This window comes from Diorhabda carinulata, chromosome 10 (genome assembly GCF_026250575.1).
Source record: "Diorhabda carinulata isolate Delta chromosome 10, icDioCari1.1, whole genome shotgun sequence".
Classification (NCBI taxonomy): domain Eukaryota; kingdom Metazoa; phylum Arthropoda; class Insecta; order Coleoptera; family Chrysomelidae; genus Diorhabda; species Diorhabda carinulata.
This window is the reverse complement of record NC_079469.1, coordinates 15,988,479-16,010,391: the sequence shown is the minus strand read 5'-3', so window position 1 is coordinate 16,010,391 and position 21,913 is coordinate 15,988,479. Positions and strand designations below refer to the sequence as shown.

At 30.4% G+C, this 21,913-nt stretch overlaps 1 long non-coding RNA gene across 1 annotated transcript in view; it reads right to left on the bottom strand.

The window, feature by feature from the left end:
• Nucleotides 1–21,672, bottom strand: part of LOC130898846 (uncharacterized) — a 74,831-nt gene extending 53,159 nt beyond the window's left edge. Inside the window, exon 1 of the long non-coding RNA XR_009059943.1 lies at nt 21,498–21,672. This is a non-coding gene — a long non-coding RNA (uncharacterized LOC130898846). The remainder of the gene's footprint in view (nt 1–21,497) is intronic.
• Nucleotides 21,673–21,913: the final 241 nt, after the last annotated feature.

Genomic DNA, 21,913 nt, shown 5'->3' with positions numbered 1-21,913 from the left:
TATACTAAATAGCGACGCTCTTCGACGTTGTCTTTAGTTCGGGACTCAAGCCTGAAAGATGGTTGTTAAACTGCTCTGATGAGACGTAATAACGTCGAAACTAGTCAGTGATTACAACTTCTCCTTGCAATAGTGAGCCATTGGGGATGTTAGTAAAGACAAAAAGGTCGATTGACCTTCAGAGGGGTTGTAATTCAATATTCGTCCACGCATTAGCCAGGAAAGTAGTTGTTTCCTCCTTTAGGACAACATTTTCGAAATTATTTCGGAGGTGAATAGTAGAAATCCTCTATTTTTAAACGAAAAATAAAAAGTTCGACTTTCAAAAGTCAAGTTTTCCAACGATGTATGAATTAATATCAATAAACAATGTTTTCTATTTGTAAAAAATGTAAGAACCCTACTTGTGGCACAATTTTCAAATTTTTCTGTCCATAAATGTTGAGTTCTCAATCAAATAATTTTGCCTATTAAACAGTACAAAAGTAAATTTATATAATTGAACCACGTTGACCATTCATTTCGTTAACTGATCTTTTTTAATGCAATGATTACAAAATTGTTACGATTTGTAGACAAAAGCTTGTAAAAACTGGAAAACCAACATGAAAATAACTGAATAAAGAAAGGAAACCACAATGAGTAATAAAATTATAGGTAAGTAAGTATGCCCTCAAATGATTTCAATTGGCAAGTGATTATGCATTTTTCTGAGTTCTGATAGTATGGTACCGACTTAAACCACGCGAGATAGTACTGCAATTCGTTAATTACAATATTATGATGAACACAATCGAAAGCTTTAGACAAATCACGAAAAGTTTTAGCATTGAAATGATGGCTGATTAAGCTGGAGTAGATATTATTTAGGAGGGAGAATTTTGTGTATTTGTTACCACAAATTGATGGATAATAAGTATTTTATATTTAAATAGAAATGATAAAAGATTCTTTTTGAATGGGGGCATAATCATTTCATTATTTAATCTCGGAATGTGTTACAACACTAATAAAATAGAAAAAAAAAAAATCGCGTTGTTTTCTCGACCGAAACATATAAACAAAATCTCGAATTTTCAAAATAGGATCACAGTGACCTCTTTGTTTATCGCATTGACTTCATGTAAGAAACAATAGAACGCTGGTATAATAACTAGTAACTAATGGTAATTGTAAATATCAAACGCAACGAACATTTAACAAACCGTTGATTATTTTTAAACAATAGACACCAAGTCTACTGACGTATTTCGTTGATAACAAGTGAAATTAGCAACGTCACTATTTAATACACCCCGTGTACGTTTACCTTCTGACGACAATTATACTGCTATCAATATACAAGGTATTTTATAAATTATTTCGTGTATATCAACTCTGGAATGGAAATTTATGTAAATAAACTTTTTATATTTTGCGGGTTTTGCAAGGAGATGAATATGTTGGTTCAATAGGATAAAACTAACGATCCGTTTATTAGTATACTTCCGACTCTACCAAGAAGCTGGTTAAATCAGTTTCCATTTATCTGGAACCATTTAAAAAATAATATTTTGAAAGTTCCGCATATTATGTGAATGTACGGTTGCCAACCGTCCTGTTTTCCCAGGACAAGTCCTAGTTTTTGTAGTGTCCTAGGACGTCTCGAATAGCTTTTAAGCAGCGTTCTGGGTTTTCAAATTTTAAAATTCGCGCGCTTCGTCTCAAATCCTGCATTAGACATACAGAGCTAGCTATCCAGTCAGATTACTGTTTAGTTGTAACTATATTTTATAGTATCTAATAATATCTAAATATTGTCTGGTTTTTCTAACCTCAAACCCTGATTTTTTAAATTTTAGGTTGGCAACCCTATGTGAATGTCTCCACCACCACCACCACCGCCTCCTCATTCTTCTGAAATTGCTTTTTTCTACTCCATTTCTTTAAACCTTTAACCACTGCGGTCGTGAATAAGCGATTCCGGCGAAAGTACCAGCGTTTTGTTTTTCGATATTTCCTTCACCCAGTGGTACTTTAGGTACTTAACGATATATAAGATTGAAAATTTCATTGATTAAATTACGAGGAGGTATCCAAAAGTAACCGGAATAGCATGGCCATGGATGGAGCTTTCGTAGTACTGATTTCTACCGCTAGGGCCTGCCTAGCGCAACTCGTCGCCAGTTCAGTACCGCGCAGGTCGTTGTCCTGCCACGTTCTCTCTTTTTGCTAGTGCTGCTTCGTTTTTTATGATGGCAAATTTAAGTCAACAACATGCCGTTGTAAAATTTTGTTTTCTATTCGGTAAAAACGCTGCCGAAACTGTTTTAATGTTGAAAACCGCTAACAAAGATGATGCTGTGGGGAAAACTAAAGTGTATGAGTGGTTTTCTCGATTTAAAAATGGCGACATGTCGATTGATGACAAATCTCGTTCTGGACGTCCATCGACTGCCCGAATCGATGAAAAAAATTCGAGAGTTTGTGCGCACAGACAATTGATCAACTGTCTGAAATCAGTGGAATATCTTGGAGCTCGGTTCAGCAAACAGGTGACTGGTTTTTCCACCATGACAACGCACCTACACACTCAGCCATCACTGTTAACCAGTTTTTGGTTGAAAATAACGCTGCCCCACGCACCTTACTCGCCTGACCTGGTTCCGTTTGACTTTTTCTTGTTACCACGCATGAAAAGGGGCATGAAAGGACGGCGATTTGAAAACATTGAAAGACATCAAGAAAAAAACGAGACAGGAGCTTGCAATCTTGAGTTTTTTTATCTTTTCAATACTCTCTTTAAAGAAAGTTGTCGCCAATGAACAGACCTTGAAACTTCTGGAAATTCCTTAGAAAAAGCGGTTTTCTTTAACCATTCTATCAACTCGTTGATTCAAGTTATCCTAAACGACAGATTTGCGTCCTCGGCCCCCTTCATCATGCACCATCACTCATGAAGTTTTCCCCATACACACGACTCATTCTCCGATGGATTTCTGCAGCACTATCCGCCTGCATCAATAATGGCGGACATGTTTACGTGGCTGTAACACAACGCCGACTGACGCCTGAATCTCATCAATGGGGGAATGTGTAGTGCGAGAGTTTCGCAATCGTCTGCACGGAGCGATCGGAGGTTGAAAAAAAAAAGCATTGTACATAAACAAAGTACATTGAAACATAGATTCTAAATAAAGTAAAGTTTTGTGATATCAAAATGTTACATCTTAAAAATGAATTTTCTCAGTTATGATTGCACCAAATTTAAAAAACTTTATATTAGTGAGAAGAGAATCGAAATTCCTTTTTAACAAGGTGCCCCACGACCCTTTTCTTATTCAATATTCTCATTTTAATAATAAAAATCGACGCGTTCAAGGTTTTTATATAAAAGTTATACGCAATTCGTTATTGAAATTATTTTGCCCGACCCTGTAGAATATTTTTTACGCGTTAATTTATTGGGATTGAAGTATTTTTAATAAATACGTCGGAAAATGCGCAGAGTTTATCAAATCAACTATATGTAGGTAATTAATAGTTCCAAACAAAAGAGATGTTATTTTCAAAAATTTGGCCTTGAAGTTCGTTGACCCCGCGCTACCTTTTTCCTACGCCTATGAAAAATTTCCGTGTCAGAATGTTTGCTGATACGATAATATTTGGGTTAGCAACGCCTCCTCTAATGACGTAATTTTCAGGCATTTAAATTTTAAACTCCTCTATAGTGAGTCAGGTTCGGAGTACGTCTGTTAGAGATCCCCTCCAACGGAATTTAGAGCCCCCCTGCGTAGGCCTCTTTATGTCGGTGTATTGCCGAGACAAATTAAAATAGATACACAATTGGACTTGAAATAGTACGGAGTTTTTCCCGTATCAATTATTTCAATAGTTAAAAGTAGGTTTGTAATCAATTTAAATTCTATAATATAATCTAAAACACAGTTTATAATAATCGTTTATAGAAAATGTGTACGTAAAAAGGTTGACAGTCATCGGACATTTTACATTACAAATAAAAACGAATAATTTGTTTATTATCCTTCAAAATAATCCAAATCCAAATAAATATAGTGTCGAAGCATTTCATCTCGATTGAGGTACCTCCAAAACTTGTGATTTGAACTCAACGACCGTTTCTTTAGCAATAAAAAGCTTTTTAGTACAATCATGTCAAATATACGGCCCGCGGGCCTTTTCCGGCCCGCGGGCCGTATGAATGAGATCCGCGATCGCAATGTGCCACAGAAAGAGAATTCAGTTCATCTTTATTTATTTTCATGCTGGTCCACCTACGAATCCAAAATTTTATATATGGTCCTCTACAAAATTGAGTTTGACACCTCTGCTTTAGTGGAAGAAGACAAAGAACCAAAGAAAGGCAGAACAAACAAATGGCAAGCATGTTCCAAGAATCTGGATTAAAGATGGAATAATTATGATTAAAAAACAAAAGGAAAATGCAAGTGCATTTCCTTTGATACGGTCCGGCATAAAGAAGATCCTTCTAAAACAATAATATACGAATATTGGATTTTTTAGACAAAAAATTACGATATTGAATACTCTGAGCTAAAATAGATAGAAGAGGAAGTGCTGAAAGTAAAAATTTTTGACCCAGTTCTATATCTACTATGTATGGTACCCCAGTATTCCAAACCAAACATCAAAACATCGAATTCATGTGTCATCTGCCATTCTATTAGTAGCAGACGGTTTATTTACAGTATTTCTACTGAATAATTTCTAGAAAAGTCTGTTTATCTATTTTTATTCGTTTGTTTTTGTTCTAGAAATTTTATTTAGGTTTACACTTGTAGTGTGTTGTGGTGAACAAAACGAATTAGCAAACTAGTTTAAATAAATTACTGAAGTGATAGTGACACGTGAATTATTAGTTTAGTGTAGTTATGGTGTGTAAATAAATTGAGAACGTGAGAGACTGAGTTTATTAATTAACCCCACGAGCAGAAAGAGTGTAAATAAATACGAAAAACATTAACCCTACGAAAAAATCTATCTAGTATTAAACGTTACTAGTATTGGGCTTTTTTTATTATTTGTTCGAATATTCTCTTGATTGTAGGGTTAAAATTTAAAGGAAATAGTATGAAAATCGCCGAATTTGTAGACGATACATCGTTCCATTAGAGCAATTCGGAACAGTTGGTTCTGAATGGTACCCCAGTGTCCAAACTAGACCACCGCATATCTACCACGTCAATGCGAGCTCCACAATTTAAACAAAAACGGTTTTGAACAGTTCAAACATCGAATTGATGTGTCATCTGCCATTCAGTCCTTGTTTGGTATCCAAGGGCTCAATATTCAACAATGCAAAAAATGCATAATCATTTGCCAATTGAAATCAATCCCGCATTCCGTAATAATTCGAGTGCACATTATTATCTATTACTATCACCAATAATTTTGTTATTTATTGTGGTTTTTTCTCTGTATATTGAAATTTTATTTGTATCTTTATTTTAGTTATTTTTATGTTTAGTATGTAAATGAAAACGCATATACGACACACGTAATCGGTCAAAGTTTAGAAAAACCTTAACGATTCTGGCAAATAAACCCGAAAAGTCTTGCATTCCATCGATACCGACTGACATTTCAAATAGCAAGAATTCATATATGAGGAGGTCACTGACCTGGCCTCTCTAGTTATGTCTAAGTCTAGATACGTCGTAAATATATAACTAGTATACAATTTCTGTTGTATTTCTTGTGAACTAGTTTGAAATAGAAAACCTTTCTTTCGATTACGGGGTGAATGGCACAAATTGTATACGTCCCACAAAAATATCTATTCACATAATTTGGTTTGTAATCAGAGCTTTAAGACAAATATATCGATGATATTTTTTTCGTTGTACTTGTACTATTTCATTTTCCCTCTATAAAATCGTGTCTTCAAATCTAATACTCCATTCAACTCTTAGAATTCCTTAGCACTGACAACTTGGTTTAGACCACATTAAATAACTTTAAGACATGATGCGTGGTGCGGTCTATGAGTTCTTGGCTTCATATAGATCAATTGCATAAGACAGTTATCAAACCGTCAGTCCACGTGGACTCATCATCTCCACTGTATATATAACCAATGAAAACATCGAATCGTAAACATAAATACATTTCTATTGGCCGAAGCCGTATGTACACAATTTCTTTGATATATTCCTGCTAGACAGTCTGTGATAGACAGTGGCGTGGCTAGGTGAGATTTATTTAATTCATAAATTTCTTTAAATAAATAGAAATATGACGTTCTTTGTAAAGAAAAACTGAAATCAGTTGACAAATCTACTCAATATTTTATACGTTGGACAATTTATAGTTTATATAGGGAGAACAGGGTTGCCACATTGTCGACAAAGGTTTCTAACCAGTTTTTATAATCTAAAATTGATATTGGAAATCTAACGAAGGATTTACACCGACACAAACCAAAAACAGAATGGAGGATGTTTCCGGTGATTTGTGATCATCATTTTCAACAGTTGTTTCGATTGGAATCATTGGAAGATGACCCACGTGCGGAAGGTCTCGGAAAGACAATAACTACTACAGATAACATTAAAATAGTGAAAGAAATTGATCTAAGTGACCAGCTCAAAAAACAAAAGGAATTCTGAGCGATTTTTACTGATTTTCCGCCAAGAAAATGTAGTCTGATCAATAGCAACGGGTGCAGTGGCATGGGTAAGGAGAACTTACGCCAAAAAAAAGCAAAAGCACTAAAAAAGTGATGGCTGTAATATTTTGGGCCTGCGAGAGCATTTTTTTGATCGACTTCAATCTTATTGACATACTAAGGTAATTGCGTCAAAAAAACTGTCGAAAAAAAAATGATTCCGAGTTCGAATTGCTACCCTACGTATTCGTTAGATTGAGCCCCCTCGGATTATTATTTATTCCCACACTTGGTGGTCGGAGTTTTTCCAAGGATAAAGAGGTGATGTCTGCAGTTGTTGGGCCATATATATCTGGAACCTAACCTCAAATACCACTTCAAAGGGCCGATCACGGCATTTGTGACCTGGACTGAATCGAAATTGTTGCAGATTGGGAGAGCTACATCTCTGCTAGTTGTAGTTGCTTTATTTGTACGAAATTTCATCCGGATTCGAGGTTCTAACGTTTAGAAGAATTTGGGGGTTTAGTATTTTGCCTACAAATTTTATTTTTCATTTCAGTAGGTTTCGTTTTATCGATTTTGCTATCGCGGAGCTCGTTTGATGTTTATTTGTATATAATTTTATTAGTAGCAGGCGGTTTATTTACAGTATTTCTATTTATTTATTTCTTATTGAAAAATAACTTGATTCTTACCAAAATTCATTTTCGCGGAATTAGTAGCTTATTTTCCGATATTTTATTTATTTATTTTTACTATTAACAAAGTATATTTATTTCTTGAGGTCCCAGCCACAACTTTTTATCGTAGTCAAACTCTAAGACCGTTTTTCGACATTTTGAACATTTTTAAAACTGGTTTAATGACATCAGACATATAGGTAGATATTCAATGTCAAACAGGTAACCCAAATTCCAAAGACGTGGTATAATTGCAACTGAATACGAAATTTTATGCAAAATAGATTTTTCTCCAAATCAAATTTTCTTCGAACTTCTTCGACGAAATATTTCGCGAATGAATCATGGAAAGGCACGTATTAATTACACGTCATAAATATTTTTAGGCGGAAACGTATATATATATATATATATATAATATAGTTTTGCCTTGCGTATTTATAGTACTTCCGTTAATTCCGATCCATTGATGAATCAAAATATTGCCATTCATGAATACGGAAAAGAGACCGAATTGAAACATGAATGAAAACCACGAGCGTACCGGTGTCCGTTTTTAGCGTGGGCCATTTCACTAATTTGGTATTGTTTCTAATACTAAAAAAAAAAAACGTAGTAGAACCATAATTATATATTATTTGATATCAATTGAAATATTTTTTGAATAAAAAAAGGTGGAGTTCAAAATACGGTTATAATAAAGTGATTCGTATCAGTCCAAGGAAAATTGCAGGTAAATACACTGCTCAAAATAGTTTGAAAATGTATTTACACCCCAATAGTTTTACTAATTTAAACTATACGAGGTCTGGTTATTAGATAACGAGACTGCGCGTCTAGAGGGCGCCCTAGACCAAAGATTGAAACGTCTTCAGATTTGGAGGTTATAATCATTATTTGTATGTCAAGGGTCTGAAAGTGCTACTTTGTTGGACGAGTCTGAAAACGCAACATTTTTTATACGACGCATTAGAATGTAACAAGGATTATATTATATTTTTTGATTTCTTTGCAGTGTACCCTTTGTTTTGTTTCTTCAAGAAATTGATGCGTTTTGGATATTTGTTCGTGTGAATATCTTGTTTTATCACAAGAGTACTTTTAATCATCGAGAATGTACACCATAAAGTAGAACTTTTCAAAATTTTAGATTTTTCTGAAAAATCTACGTTTTCCGTTGGGTTTTTCGCCTTTTTCTGGTCACACCACTTCATAATTTAGATAAAACTTCGGATAAAACAAATAATTTCAGAAAATTAAAAATTTGAAGTTATGCAAAATCATCGAAGTGAAACTGTCAACTGTCAATCATTGAAGTGGTTACTCCAGAGCGTCCCGAAAGTGTTTTGCAGTACTGTCACTGTCACTACACGGAACACTCGAAACGCAACTTTCGATATGTAAACGAATACAGAACGAACAACTCTAAGATGGCGTCGTCTAAAAAGGTTTAAGCTAAAGTTCTTCTACAAAAAGTAGTTAAAAACTAACGAGATAAAAAAGTTTTTCAATAGATCCGGGGTGCTAAATCAAAATAGAGGGATTGTACCAAAACGTTGTTCAAGTAACAGTTTTCTTGTCGTCATATATGATATAAACGAATCGGTTGAGCCAATGGTGGACAGTATAAGAAGAATACCAGAATCCCAGCAATTTCCGTTATCTAAAAGGGCCGCAGAATGTTGCGTTAAATTGGAGATCTACTAGATCTACTTGTCTAATCTAATAGTAGTTTTGCAAGCTCTGGTACCGTGATACTCATAATAAACTATACAAACTCTCCATCGAATTGCGTTTCGTGAACCTAATTATCATCTTCAGACATCGATATACATTTGACTATTGCATGGACATCGAATTTATTCGTGGAAAATCATTGGAATAGTTATTTTGAGTTTGTTATTTTATCGCGAATATAAATTTCTTTAAATGCATAAATGAGCTGTTAATCTGTGACTAACTCTTCTCGGATGTGATATAGAAACACCCATGAAGGTGCTAATAATGATTCACATACGTATTACGTTGTTTCAATAGAATTTTTAAAGGATATTTGATACCAGTTTCTTTTTCTTTCATGACATCATGACAAAATCATTTTTGTTGAAATTGAATAATTATAAATGAATAAAATTACATGTATTGCAGTGTGTTTTAAATAGTACAGGTAAAATATAGGATTAAAACCGAAATTACTGTATACTGTATAAGCCTAGCAGCTTTTAACGAAATTTCCGGCACGGGTTTTAGAAATTTTGGAAGTTGTGACTCAAAACATTTTTAAAACGACAATAACTCGAAAACTAAGAGGAATTCCAGAAAAACTGCTTGAACAAAAAGTGTAGAGCATAAAATTTTCTACAAAAAAAGTCTCCAGTCATTTTTTCGTTGGAGCCACTATTTCTGAGTAAATCTCCCTCAAAGCCGGAGTATCCGTTCTCGAATTCCCGTCAGTGCGAATTCAAGCCAATTACGTTTCAGGCAAACATGGAAACTGCTCTAACTCTTGGAAAACTACTACGTTTTCAAAAAATCAAAATGCATCATGATGGTTAAGATCTCTATTTTCCACTCGAGTAAATCAGCATCATTTTCGAAAATCTTGCGAGATGAGGTAAATTGGCCACATAACAACTTGAAATTTCAATGGATATATTCATCCCTAGCCATATGAACAACATTTTTTTAGAAAATTTTGTACTCTACATTTTTTGTTACAGCAGTTTTTCACGAATTCCTCATAGTTTTCGAGTTATTCGCGTTTTAAAATATTTTTGAGCTTCGAAATCCATTTTATAATGGAAATTTTGAGGTTAGGAAAAAATTTAAACATTTTTTGTACAGAATGTTGTGCTTTAAATTTTTTGTTCCGCCAGTTTGTGTCGAAATGTATATAGTTTACGAGTTATCCGCAATTCAAAATGTTTTTGAGTACATGAACTCATTTTACGGCGAAAATTTTGAGGTTAGGGAATAATGCTTAGGGACTAATCTGTAGAGAATTTTGTGCTGTACATTTTTTCTCTAACACTCTTTTTTGAATTCCTGGTAGTTTTTGAGTTTTTCGCGAATCAAAATATTTTTGAGTGTATAAACCCATTTTACGATGAAAATTTTGAGGTTAGGAAAAAATACATAGGATACTTTTTTGTACAGAATTTTGTACTTTATATTCTTTGTTCCAACAGTTTTTCACGAATTCCTCATAGTTTTCGAGTTATTCGCGTTTTAAAATATTTTTGAGCTTCGAAATCCATTTTATAATGGAAATTTTGAGGTTAGGAAAAAATTTAACCATTTTTTGTACAGAATGTTGTGTTCCACATTTTTGTTCCGCCAGTTTGTGTCGAAATGTATATAGTTTACGAGTTATCCGCAATTCAAAATGTTTTTAAGTACATGAACTCATTTTACGATGAAAATTTTGAGGTTAGGAAATATTGCTTATGGACTAATCTGTAGAGAATTTTGTGCTGTACATTTTTTTCTCTTACACTCTTTTTCGAATTCTTCGTAGTTTTCGAGTTATTCGCGATTCAAAATATTTTTGAGTGTATAAACCCAATTTAAGGTGAAAATTTTGAGGTTAGGAAAAAATACATAGGATACTTTTTTGTACAGAATTTTGTACTTTATATTCTTTGTTCCAACAGTTTTTCACGAATTCCTCATAGTTTTCGAGTTATTCGCGTTTTAAAATATTTTTGAGCTTCGAAATCCATTTTATAATGGAAATTTTGAGGTTAGGAAAAAATTTAACCATTTTTTGTACAGAATGTTGTGTTCCACATTTTTGTTCCGCCAGTTTGTGTCGAAATGTATATAGTTTACGAGTTATCCGCAATTCAAAATGTTTTTAAGTACATGAACTCATTTTACCATGAAAATTTTGAGGTTAGGAAATATTGCTTATGGACTAATCTGTAGAGAATTTTGTGCTGTACATTTTTTTTCTCTTACACTCTTTTTCGAATTCTTCGTAGTTTTCGAGTTATTCGCGATTCAAAATATTTTTGAGTGTATAAACCCAATTTAAGGTGAAAATTTTGAGGTTAGGAAAAAATACATAGGATACTTTTTTGTACAGAATTTTGTACTTTATATTTTTTGTTCCAACAGTTTTTCACGAATTCCTCATAGTTTTCGAGTTATTCGCGTTTTAAAATATTTTTGAGCTTCGAAATCCATTTTATAATGGAAATTTTGAGGTTAGGAAAAAATACATAGGATACTTTTTCGTACAGAATTTTGTACTCTACATTTTTTGTTAGAACAGTTTTGCACGAATTTCTCATAGTTTTATAGTTATTTACGTTTCAAAATTTTTTTGAGTTTCAAACCCCAAAATATCGAAAATCCGTGCCTGTGACTTGCTAGACTTATTCAATATCCCAAAATCTCCCAGAATCTAGAAAATCAAAACCGCCCAATGTAATTTGAGGTTTTAGCTCAAAATCGCCTAATTTGCCTGTACTATAATATGTTAATCGATTTTTAGAACAAAAAGTTTATAAAAAGTAATTACTTATAGATCTAGGTCATACAAATGCAGCAGGGAACAGAGTTTTTGATTCCGATCTATAATATTCTGCAACTTTTTGATAAAACGGTTTCTGTGCGAAAAACTGAACCAAGTGGTTTTCACAAGCCTCCTTTAGATCTATCCTCACCATTAAGACCATTTGAAGAGACAAATTATAGTCCCGCGTAGGGTTGCCAGTTGGCCAACCTAAAAGCTGGACAGACCAGCCAGTCTGGCCGGACAGAAAAAACCGGGTGGTTCTAATTGGAAAAATAAAGAAATTTGATATTTTCGAAGTAAAACTTTGAACATTTTTCATACACACCCTGTATAAAATGAAAAGTTTTTCAACATAGATACAAATACGTCTGACCCTGCTAAAAGCAACCGAATAGAAACCATTTTCATATTTTTAAGGGTGTAGTCGTAAAAAAATAATTTATAAGGGTCTGCAACGATAAAATTTTTTACAAAAAAATCAATAACTCAAAAAGAATGCATTTTTCGAAAACATTTTTCAGACAAAAGTATACTAAAATTTTACGTAGATTTCGTAGATTTCAAAAATGTATTAATATACAGGGAGTTCTATTTAAAATAACGAATTTTCATGATTTTACTATAAATATTTTGTTTTATCTCGTCGTGGGACACCTTGTATACACATACATAATTTATAAAAGAGTCATTTTGTTACATCCTTTGCTTATTTTTCGCTTTTTTATAGATTTCTTTCATTTTATTTTCTTAGTTTTTCTATATTTTTCAATCTCTTAATTAATCATTTTCTTTTCCCGCATTCCCTTTTAATTTAATCTTTTTAATTTTCATTTCCCAGCTGATTTATAATTCTGAATTCAATCCATCATTTGCCGAATTCTTTATTGAAGTTTTTACTTAACGATTCTCTAGATTTTCAGGCTCAAAATCAAATTTTTGGCACAATCTTATCCTACTTTCATCGGCTTTCCCAACAAAAATAGTAAAATTCTAATTTTGAAATGATACGTATCATAATACAAACTCCAGGTGCAAACGAAAATTGTGCGCGTCGTACGACCGTAAGTTTTGCAGTTCAGCAGCTGCCGAATCGCAGGTGGTGGAGAAATTTTGAAATCAGGTAACTTAGTACAATAATATTTCATTTTAAAAAGTCGCAATCGATTTTACCTTGATAAAATTAAATTGAGGATAGAAGATGAAGGTTTTGACGAAACATTCTCGATCAGGGTATTTAAAACTAGAAACTGTACGGGTTAAAACGACTTAGGTCTGTAATTTCAGGATTAAACCCGAAATTAAATTGGACGCTTCTGATTTTCTAGCATCTCAGATGTTTTCGGTTACCGAATAACTTAACAAAATTACTTTTTTTGGAAATTATTTTCTAGGGAATGTTTATAAGTGGAATCAAAGAATTTAGGTTACGTTCTAAGGTCCAGAGTGTCAATGTCGTTCAGAATAAGGTCCATAGTTAAAACTTCAACTGTAAATTTTTTTTAATTCAGTACAGCAAAGTATGAAAAAACATTCTACATAGAAAAATATTTTCTTCGGAATGTTATAAGTGAAATTTATGAATTCAACATTAGGTACAAAGGTCCAAGGCTTTTATGTCGTTGAAAATAGGGTCCATGTTTGAAATAAATAAGGTTCGATTATTAATTTTCTTTATTCAGTACGACGAGGAATGAAAAACTCATTCTAGACTGAAAGGACATTTTTGAATATGTGTATCTACGAATTTACAAAAGGTTCTAAGGTCCAGAGTGTCAATGTCGTTCAGAATAAGGTCCATAGTTAAAACTTCAACTGTAAATTCTTCTAATTCGATACTGCAAAGTATGAAAAAACATTCTACATAGAAAAATATTTTCTTCGGAATGTTATAAGTGAAATTTATGAATTCAACATTAGGTACAAAGGTCCAAGGCTTTTATGTCGTTGAAAATAGGGTCCATGTTTGAAATAAATAAGGTTCGATTATTAATTTTCTTTATTCAGTACGACGAGGAATGAAAAACTCATTCTAGACTGAAAGGACATTTTTGAATATGTGTATCTACGAATTTACAAAAGGTTCTAAGGTCCAGAGTGTCAATGTCGTTCAGAATAAGGTCCATAGTTAAAACTTCAACTGTAAATTCTTCTAATTCGATACTGCAAAGTATGAAAAAACATTCTACATAGAAAAATATTTTCTTCGGAATGTTATAAGTGAAATTTATGAATTCAACATTAGGTACAAAGGTCCAAGGCTTTTATGTCGTTGAAAATAGGGTCCATGTTTGAAATAAATAAGGTTCGATTATTAATTTTCTTTATTCAGTACGACGAGGAATGAAAAACTCATTCTAGACTGAAAGGACATTTTTGAATATGTGTATCTACGAATTTACAAAAGGTTCTAAGGTCCAGAGTGTCAATATCGTTCAGAATAAGGTCCATAGTTAAAACTTCAACTGTAAATTCTTCTAATTCGATACTGCAAAGTATGAAAAAACATTCTACATAGAAAAATATTTTCTTCGGAATGTTATAAGTGAAATTTATGAATTCAACATTAGGTACAAAGGTCCAAGGCTTTTATGTCGTTGAAAATAGGGTCCATGTTTGAAATAAATAAGGTTCGATTATTAATTTTCTTTATTCAGTACGACGAGGAATGAAAAACTCATTCTAGACTGAAAGGACACTTTTGAATATGTGTATCTACGAATTTACAAAAGGTTCGAAGGTCCAGAGTGTCAATATCGTTCAGAATAAGGTCCATAGTTAAAACTTCAACTGTAAATTCTTCTAATTCGATACTGCAAAGTATGAAAAAACATTCTACATAGAAAAATATTTTCTTCGGAATGTTATAAGTGAAATTTATGAATTCAACATTAGGTACAAAGGTCCAAGGCTTTTATGTCGTTGAAAATAGGGTCCATGTTTGAAATAAATAAGGTTCGATTATTAATTTTCTTTATTCAGTACGACGAGGAATGAAAAACTCATTCTAGACTGAAAGGACATTTTTGAATATGTGTATCTACGAATTTACAAAAGGTTCTAAGGTCCAGAGTGTCAATATCGTTCAGAATAAGGTCCATAGTTAAAACTTCAACTGTAAATTCTTCTAATTCGATACTGCAAAGTATGAAAAAACATTCTACATAGAAAAATATTTTCTTCGGAATGTTATAAGTGAAATTTATGAATTCAACATTAGGTACAAAGGTCCAAGGCTTTTATGTCGTTGAAAATAGGGTCCATGTTTGAAATAAATAAGGTTCGATTATTAATTTTCTTTATTCAGTACGACGAGGAATGAAAAACTCATTCTAGACTGAAAGGACACTTTTGAATATGTGTATCTACGAATTTACAAAAGGTTCGAAGGTCCAGAGTGTCAATATCGTTCAGAATAAGGTCCATAGTTAAAACTTCAACTGTAAATTCTTCTAATAAATTCCATAGAAAATTATCGAACTAGTATAAGTAAAACTAATTAATTAGTGTCAGAAAAAAATCTATATTAAAAGTGAATTTTTAAATGTTTCTAGTTATTTAAATTTTCTTTCTATTGGAAATAATTTTCTGGGAAATGTTTAGAAGTGTAATCAAAGATTTTAGTTTAGGTTCAAAGGTCCTTGGAAATAAATTCTTTATGACGGTATAACGACCTTTCCATCGATTATTATAAGATAATTTCAACATTTAATACTTCGACGAAGCTAATTTCAAAACTCATAAGTTTTGGGAAACGTTCTAGACAAAAATTTATAGAACCAAATTAACGGAAAATCTCATTAAAACTTCTTCCTTCGTTGACATATATCATGAAGAACATAAATAAAATATTATATTAACATAAAAAAATCTCAAAAATTGTTCATTCGATGTTGAGACTCACAATTTATTTCTTGATATCGAATCAACTGCACTTATTAAAATTATGAGCTTGTAATGTTGAATGAATAATGATGAATTAGACTTTCCATAAAATCATACGAAAACGAAGAAAATATATATTACATAATGTACTAAATGAATTTTTTCGACTATTCACCATTTTTTTTTATTAATTTTTCCATTAAATGTTTCTAATAATTTCTCCCAATCTTATAATTAATGCCTAAAAGGCTTTTATTGACTTTTAGAAAAAAACCCACGCAAACTACTTTTTTAACCGGAAGGGTTTGAAATACCTATTTGATGATGGCTAAAAATTCTCTACTATGCCGGAAAATTGCCAAAAACTGCCGAAAAAATCTCGCACACCACCTTCAAGCATCGAATGTTTCGTCATTCCGTTTTCTATTTCAGAAAGTGTTGCATCTTTATATTTTCGAAAAATAATCAACTCATTTTAGTTGTACTATGTCGTAGTGACAATTAATTCGGTGTGTTGTAGTTTGTGGTAAGACATTTATATATCTGTGTCAAATTTTCCTGTATGAAATCCAAAGGGGCCAAAAACACTACCACTCAATTCCTTCAGATCAATTTAGCTTCACGTAAGGCCACACTGCCATAGAATAACGTGTTTTTAGATGTAGATCAGGTATTTGACAAGGTTTCAAACCTGCTAATAATAGATGCAAAGCCCCTGTTTTGAAATTAGTTTTTTCAATAATTTTCGAAAGATAAAATTTGACGTTTCGCGACTTTTCCTTAATTCTTTATCAAAATATTTTGATAAATACAAATTTTATCTGTCAAAAATTATTAGAAAAACTAAATCAAAGTCAAAACATTTTGAAAAAACTTGAAGAAAAGTCGAAAACGTCAAATTCTATCTTTCAAAATTCATATATTTAAATTGTCTTTATTTTAAATCAGTTCTGATTTAAAATTAGTTTTTTTAATAATTTTCGAAAGATAAAATTTGACGTTTCTCGACTTTTCCTTAATTCTTTATCAAAATATTTTGATAAAGACAAATTTTATCTGTCAAAAATTATTAGAAAAACCAAATCAAAGTCAAAATATTTTGAAAAAACTTGAAGAAAAGTCGAAAACGTCAAATTCTATCTTTCAAAATTCATATATTTAAATTGTCTTTATTTTAAATCAGTTCTGATTTAAACTTAGTTTTTTTAATAATTTTCGAAAGATAAAATTTGACGTTTCTCGACTTTTCCTTAATTCTTTATCAAAATATTTTGATAAAGACAAATTTTATCTGTCAAAAATTATTAGAAAAACCAAATCAAAGTCAAAATATTTTGAAAAAACTTGAAGAAAAGTCGAAAACGTCAAATTCTATCTTTCAAAATTCATATATTTAAATTGTCTTTATTTTAAATCAGTTCTGATTTAAAATTAGTTTTTTTAATAATTTTCGAAAGATAAAATTTGACGTTTCTCGACTTTTCCTTAATTCTTTATCAAAATATTTTGATAAATACAAATTTTATCTGTCAAAAATTATTAGAAAAACTAAATCAAAGTCAAAACATTTTGAAAAAACTTGAAGAAAAGTCGAAAACGTCAAATTCTATCTTTCAAAATTCATATATTTAAATTGTCTTTATTTTAAATCAGTTCTGATTTAAAATTAGTTTTTTTAATAATTTTCGAAAGATAAAATTTGACGTTTCTCGACTTTTCCTTAATTCTTTATCAAAATATTTTGATAAAGACAAATTTTATCTGTCAAAAATTATTAGAAAAACTAAATCAAAGTCAAAATATTTTGAAAAAACTTTAAGAAAAGTCGAAAACGTCAAATTTTTTCTTTCAAAATTCATATATTTAAATTGTCTTTATTTTAAATCAGTTCTGATTTAAAATTAGTTTTTTTAATAATTTTCGAAAGATAAAATTTGACGTTTCTCGACTTTTCCTTAATTCTTTATCAAAATATTTTGATAAATACAAATTTTATCCTTCAAAAATTATTAGAAAAACTAAATCAAAGTCAAAATATTTTGAAAAAACTTGAAGAAAAGTCGAAAACGTCAAATTTTATCTTTCAAAATTCATATATTTAAATTGTATTTATTTTAAATAAGTTCTGATTCAAAATTAGTTTTTTCAATAATTTTCGAAAGATAAAATTTGACGTTTCTCGACTTTTCCTTAATTCTTTATCAAAATATTTTGATAAATACAAATTTTATCCTTCAAAAATTATTAGAAAAACTAAATCAAAGTCAAAATATTTTGAAAAAACTTGAAGAAAAGTCGAAAAGTCAAATTTTATCTTTCAAAATTCATATATTTAAATTGTATTTATTTTAAATAAGTTCTGATTCAAAATTAGTTTTTTCAATAATTTTCGAAAGATAAAATTTGACGTTTCTCGACTTTTCCTTAATTCTTTATCAAAATATTTTGATAAAGACAAATTTTATCCTTCAAAAATTATTAGAAAAACTAAATCAAAGTCAAAATATTTTGAAAAAACTTGAAGAAAAGTCGAAAACGTCAAATTCTATCTTTCAAAATTCATATATTTAAATTGTATTTATTTTAAATAAGTTCTGATTCAAAATTAGTTTTTTCAATAATTTTCGAAAGATAAAATTTGACGTTTCTCGACTTTTCCTTAATTCTTTATCAAAATATTTTGATAAATACAAATTTTATCTGTCAAAAATTATTAGAAAAACTAAATCAAAGTCAAAATATTTTGAAAAAACTTGAAGAAAAGTCGAAAACGTCAAATTTTATCTTTCAAAATTCATATATTTAAATTGTATTTATTTTAAATAAGTTCTGATTCAAAATTAGTTTTTTCAATAATTTTCGAAAGATAAAATTTGACGTTTCTCGACTTTTCCTTAATTCTTTATCAAAATATTTTGATAAAGACAAATTTTATCCTTCAAAAATTATTAGAAAAACTAAATCAAAGTCAAAATATTTTGAAAAAACTTGAAGAAAAGTCGAAAACGTCAAATTCTATCTTTCAAAATTCATATATTTAAATTGTCTTTATTTTAAATCAGTTCTGATTTAAAATTAGTTTTTTTAATAATTTTCGAAAGATAAAATTTGACGTTTCTCGACTTTTCCTTAATTCTTTATCAAAATATTTTGATAAATACAAATTTTATCTGTCAAAAATTATTAGAAAAACTAAATCAAAGTCAAAACATTTTGAAAAAACTTGAAGAAAAGTCGAAAACGTCAAATTCTATCTTTCAAAATTCATATATTTAAATTGTCTTTATTTTAAATCAGTTCTGATTTAAAATTAGTTTTTTCAATAATTTTCGAAAGATAAAATTTGACGTTTCTCGACTTTTCCTTAATTCTTTATCAAAATATTTTGATAAATACAAATTTTATCCTTCAAAAATTATTAGAAAAACTAAATCAAAGTCAAAATATTTTGAAAAAACTTTAAGAAAAGTCGAAAACGTCAAATTTTTTCTTTCAAAATTCATATATTTAAATTGTCTTTATTTTAAATCAGTTCTGATTCAAAATTAGTTTTTTCAATAATTTTCGAAAGATAAAATTTGACGTTTCTCGACTTTTCCTTAATTCTTTATCAAAATATTTTGATAAATACAAATTTTATCCTTCAAAAATTATTAGAAAAACTAAATCAAAGTCAAAATATTTTGAAAAAACTTGAAGAAAAGTCGAAAACGTCAAATTCTATCTTTCAAAATTCATATATTTAAATTGTCTTTATTTTAAATCAGTTCTGATTTAAAATTAGTTTTTTCAATAATTTTCGAAAGATAAAATTTGACGTTTCTCGACTTTTCCTTAATTCTTTATCAAAATATTTTGATAAATACAAATTTTATCCTTCAAAAATTATTAGAAAAACTAAATCAAAGTCAAAATATTTTGAAAAAACTTGAAGAAAAGTCGAAAACGTCAAATTTTATCTTTCAAAATTCATATATTTAAATTGTATTTATTTTAAATAAGTTCTGATTCAAAATTAGTTTTTTCAATAATTTTCGAAAGATAAAATTTGACGTTTCTCGACTTTTCCTTAATTCTTTATCAAAATATTTTGATAAATACAAATTTTATCCTTCAAAAATTATTAGAAAAACTAAATCAAAGTCAAAATATTTTGAAAAAACTTGAAGAAAAGTCGAAAACGTCAAATTCTATCTTTCAAAATTCATATATTTAAATTGTATTTATTTTAAATAAGTTCTGATTCAAAATTAGTTTTTTCAATAATTTTCGAAAGATAAAATTTGACGTTTCTCGACTTTTCCTTAATTCTTTATCAAAATATTTTGATAAATACAAATTTTATCCTTCAAAAATTATTAGAAAAACTAAATCAAAGTCAAAATATTTTGAAAAAACTTGAAGAAAAGTCGAAAACGTCAAATTTTATCTTTCAAAATTCATATATTTAAATTGTATTTATTTTAAATAAGTTCTGATTCAAAATTAGTTTTTTCAATAATTTTCGAAAGATAAAATTTGACGTTTCTCGACTTTTCCTTAATTCTTTATCAAAATATTTTGATAAATACAAATTTTATCCTTCAAAAATTATTAGAAAAACTAAGTCAAAGTCAAAATATTTTGAAAAAACTTGAAGAAAAGTCGAAAACGTCAAATTCTATCTTTCAAAATTCATATATTTAAATTGTCTTTATTTTAAATCAGTTCTGATTTAAAATTAGTTTTTCCAATAATTTTTTAAAGACAGATTTTTGTGTTTTCTTAATGTAACTGCAAAACGAAGTGTTTTATTAGCAATACATCCGCTAAGTAGAAAATTTCTTCGTTTTCCTCGAAAGAAAAATCGTTTAAAAAATGTCAAAGTGTGCTACGCTTCAGACGGAATGAAAAACTCAAAATAAGCGGATTCAAGTTCAAATACGTATGCCAGTTCCGGCAAAAAAAGTGGTTTGCGTGTTTTTTTTTTAAAAGCCAATAAAATTGACTGCCGAAAACATTTAAAAAAATTAATATCCGCGATGACGGTAAAACATTTTATCAATTTGACGGGACTTTCGGTGTTACCGGCTCCTGGACTATTATTTTCCTTTGAAACTCGAGACAAATTTTAATTATTACATTCCGAAGAAATGTTATTTTAGATAACGAGTAAATTTTGGAAAAGGAATATATTATAATGAATAAAAGTGACATACCTTTTTCGTATTGACAAATGTAACAGTTTCTAAGTGCCCGGTTGTGATAAATCTTTGGTGAAAAGTTCAATTTCGAGTCTGAAGACACCGTTAGCCAAGATTCGTCTAATAAAAATAATGAATGGAGCGAACCGAAATCGAATAGTTTAATGAACTGCCAGTCCACAAAAAATTCGCCAATGACTAAGTAGGTATATGTAATTCGGTGATTTCTCCTCAAGGGAGCCTCAACAAGCTAGACGTTTGTCGGTCCCCCACATCTATTACATTACCGATTCACATTTTGGGTTACTTTGTAGACATTCTTAGATCCCAGACATCGAACACGTCTTACATATTTATATATATATATATATATATATATATATATATATATATATACATGTATTATTTCCTGTTCCAAATTGATACAAATAACAACCTAACGCGCAATAATAAATAATACAACAACACATTTTACTTATATTTTTCATAATATCGCGCACTAACTTTTCTAAAATATTCGGCACTTATAATATGCAGTTAATTCTATCGACAAAAAAAGCAAAAAGTAAAAGACGCATTATTAGAAGATGGATACGCACCTTTTCTTTCCCGTAACAAATATTCCAACGGAAATTGCGTAGTTGTCTTTTATAGGGTAGAAATTCCATGTCACAAGAACATACACCACAATTCAAGACTGCTTAGCAGCGACTGTTTTCTTCGCTCACTGGTATTGCATAGTAACCAACCGAGACGAACCAAATTCCTAATAATACATAGACACCATGTGCGCGACAGAGACAGGCTGCCGTTCGAGTTACGTCATCGGGCAAGCGCAGATCCGACTTACTCCACCTCTTCGAGTGGCGAATCTCGATTTTATTCCCCTTTTATCGTCAATAGACACACTAACCCCTATAAAAGTTGTTTTTAGGGTTAAAGGAAGTACGTGCGAAAATTTCGATGCTAAAAAGTACGAATTTTTTGTGTGGGAATGAACGAGAATAGCGAACGA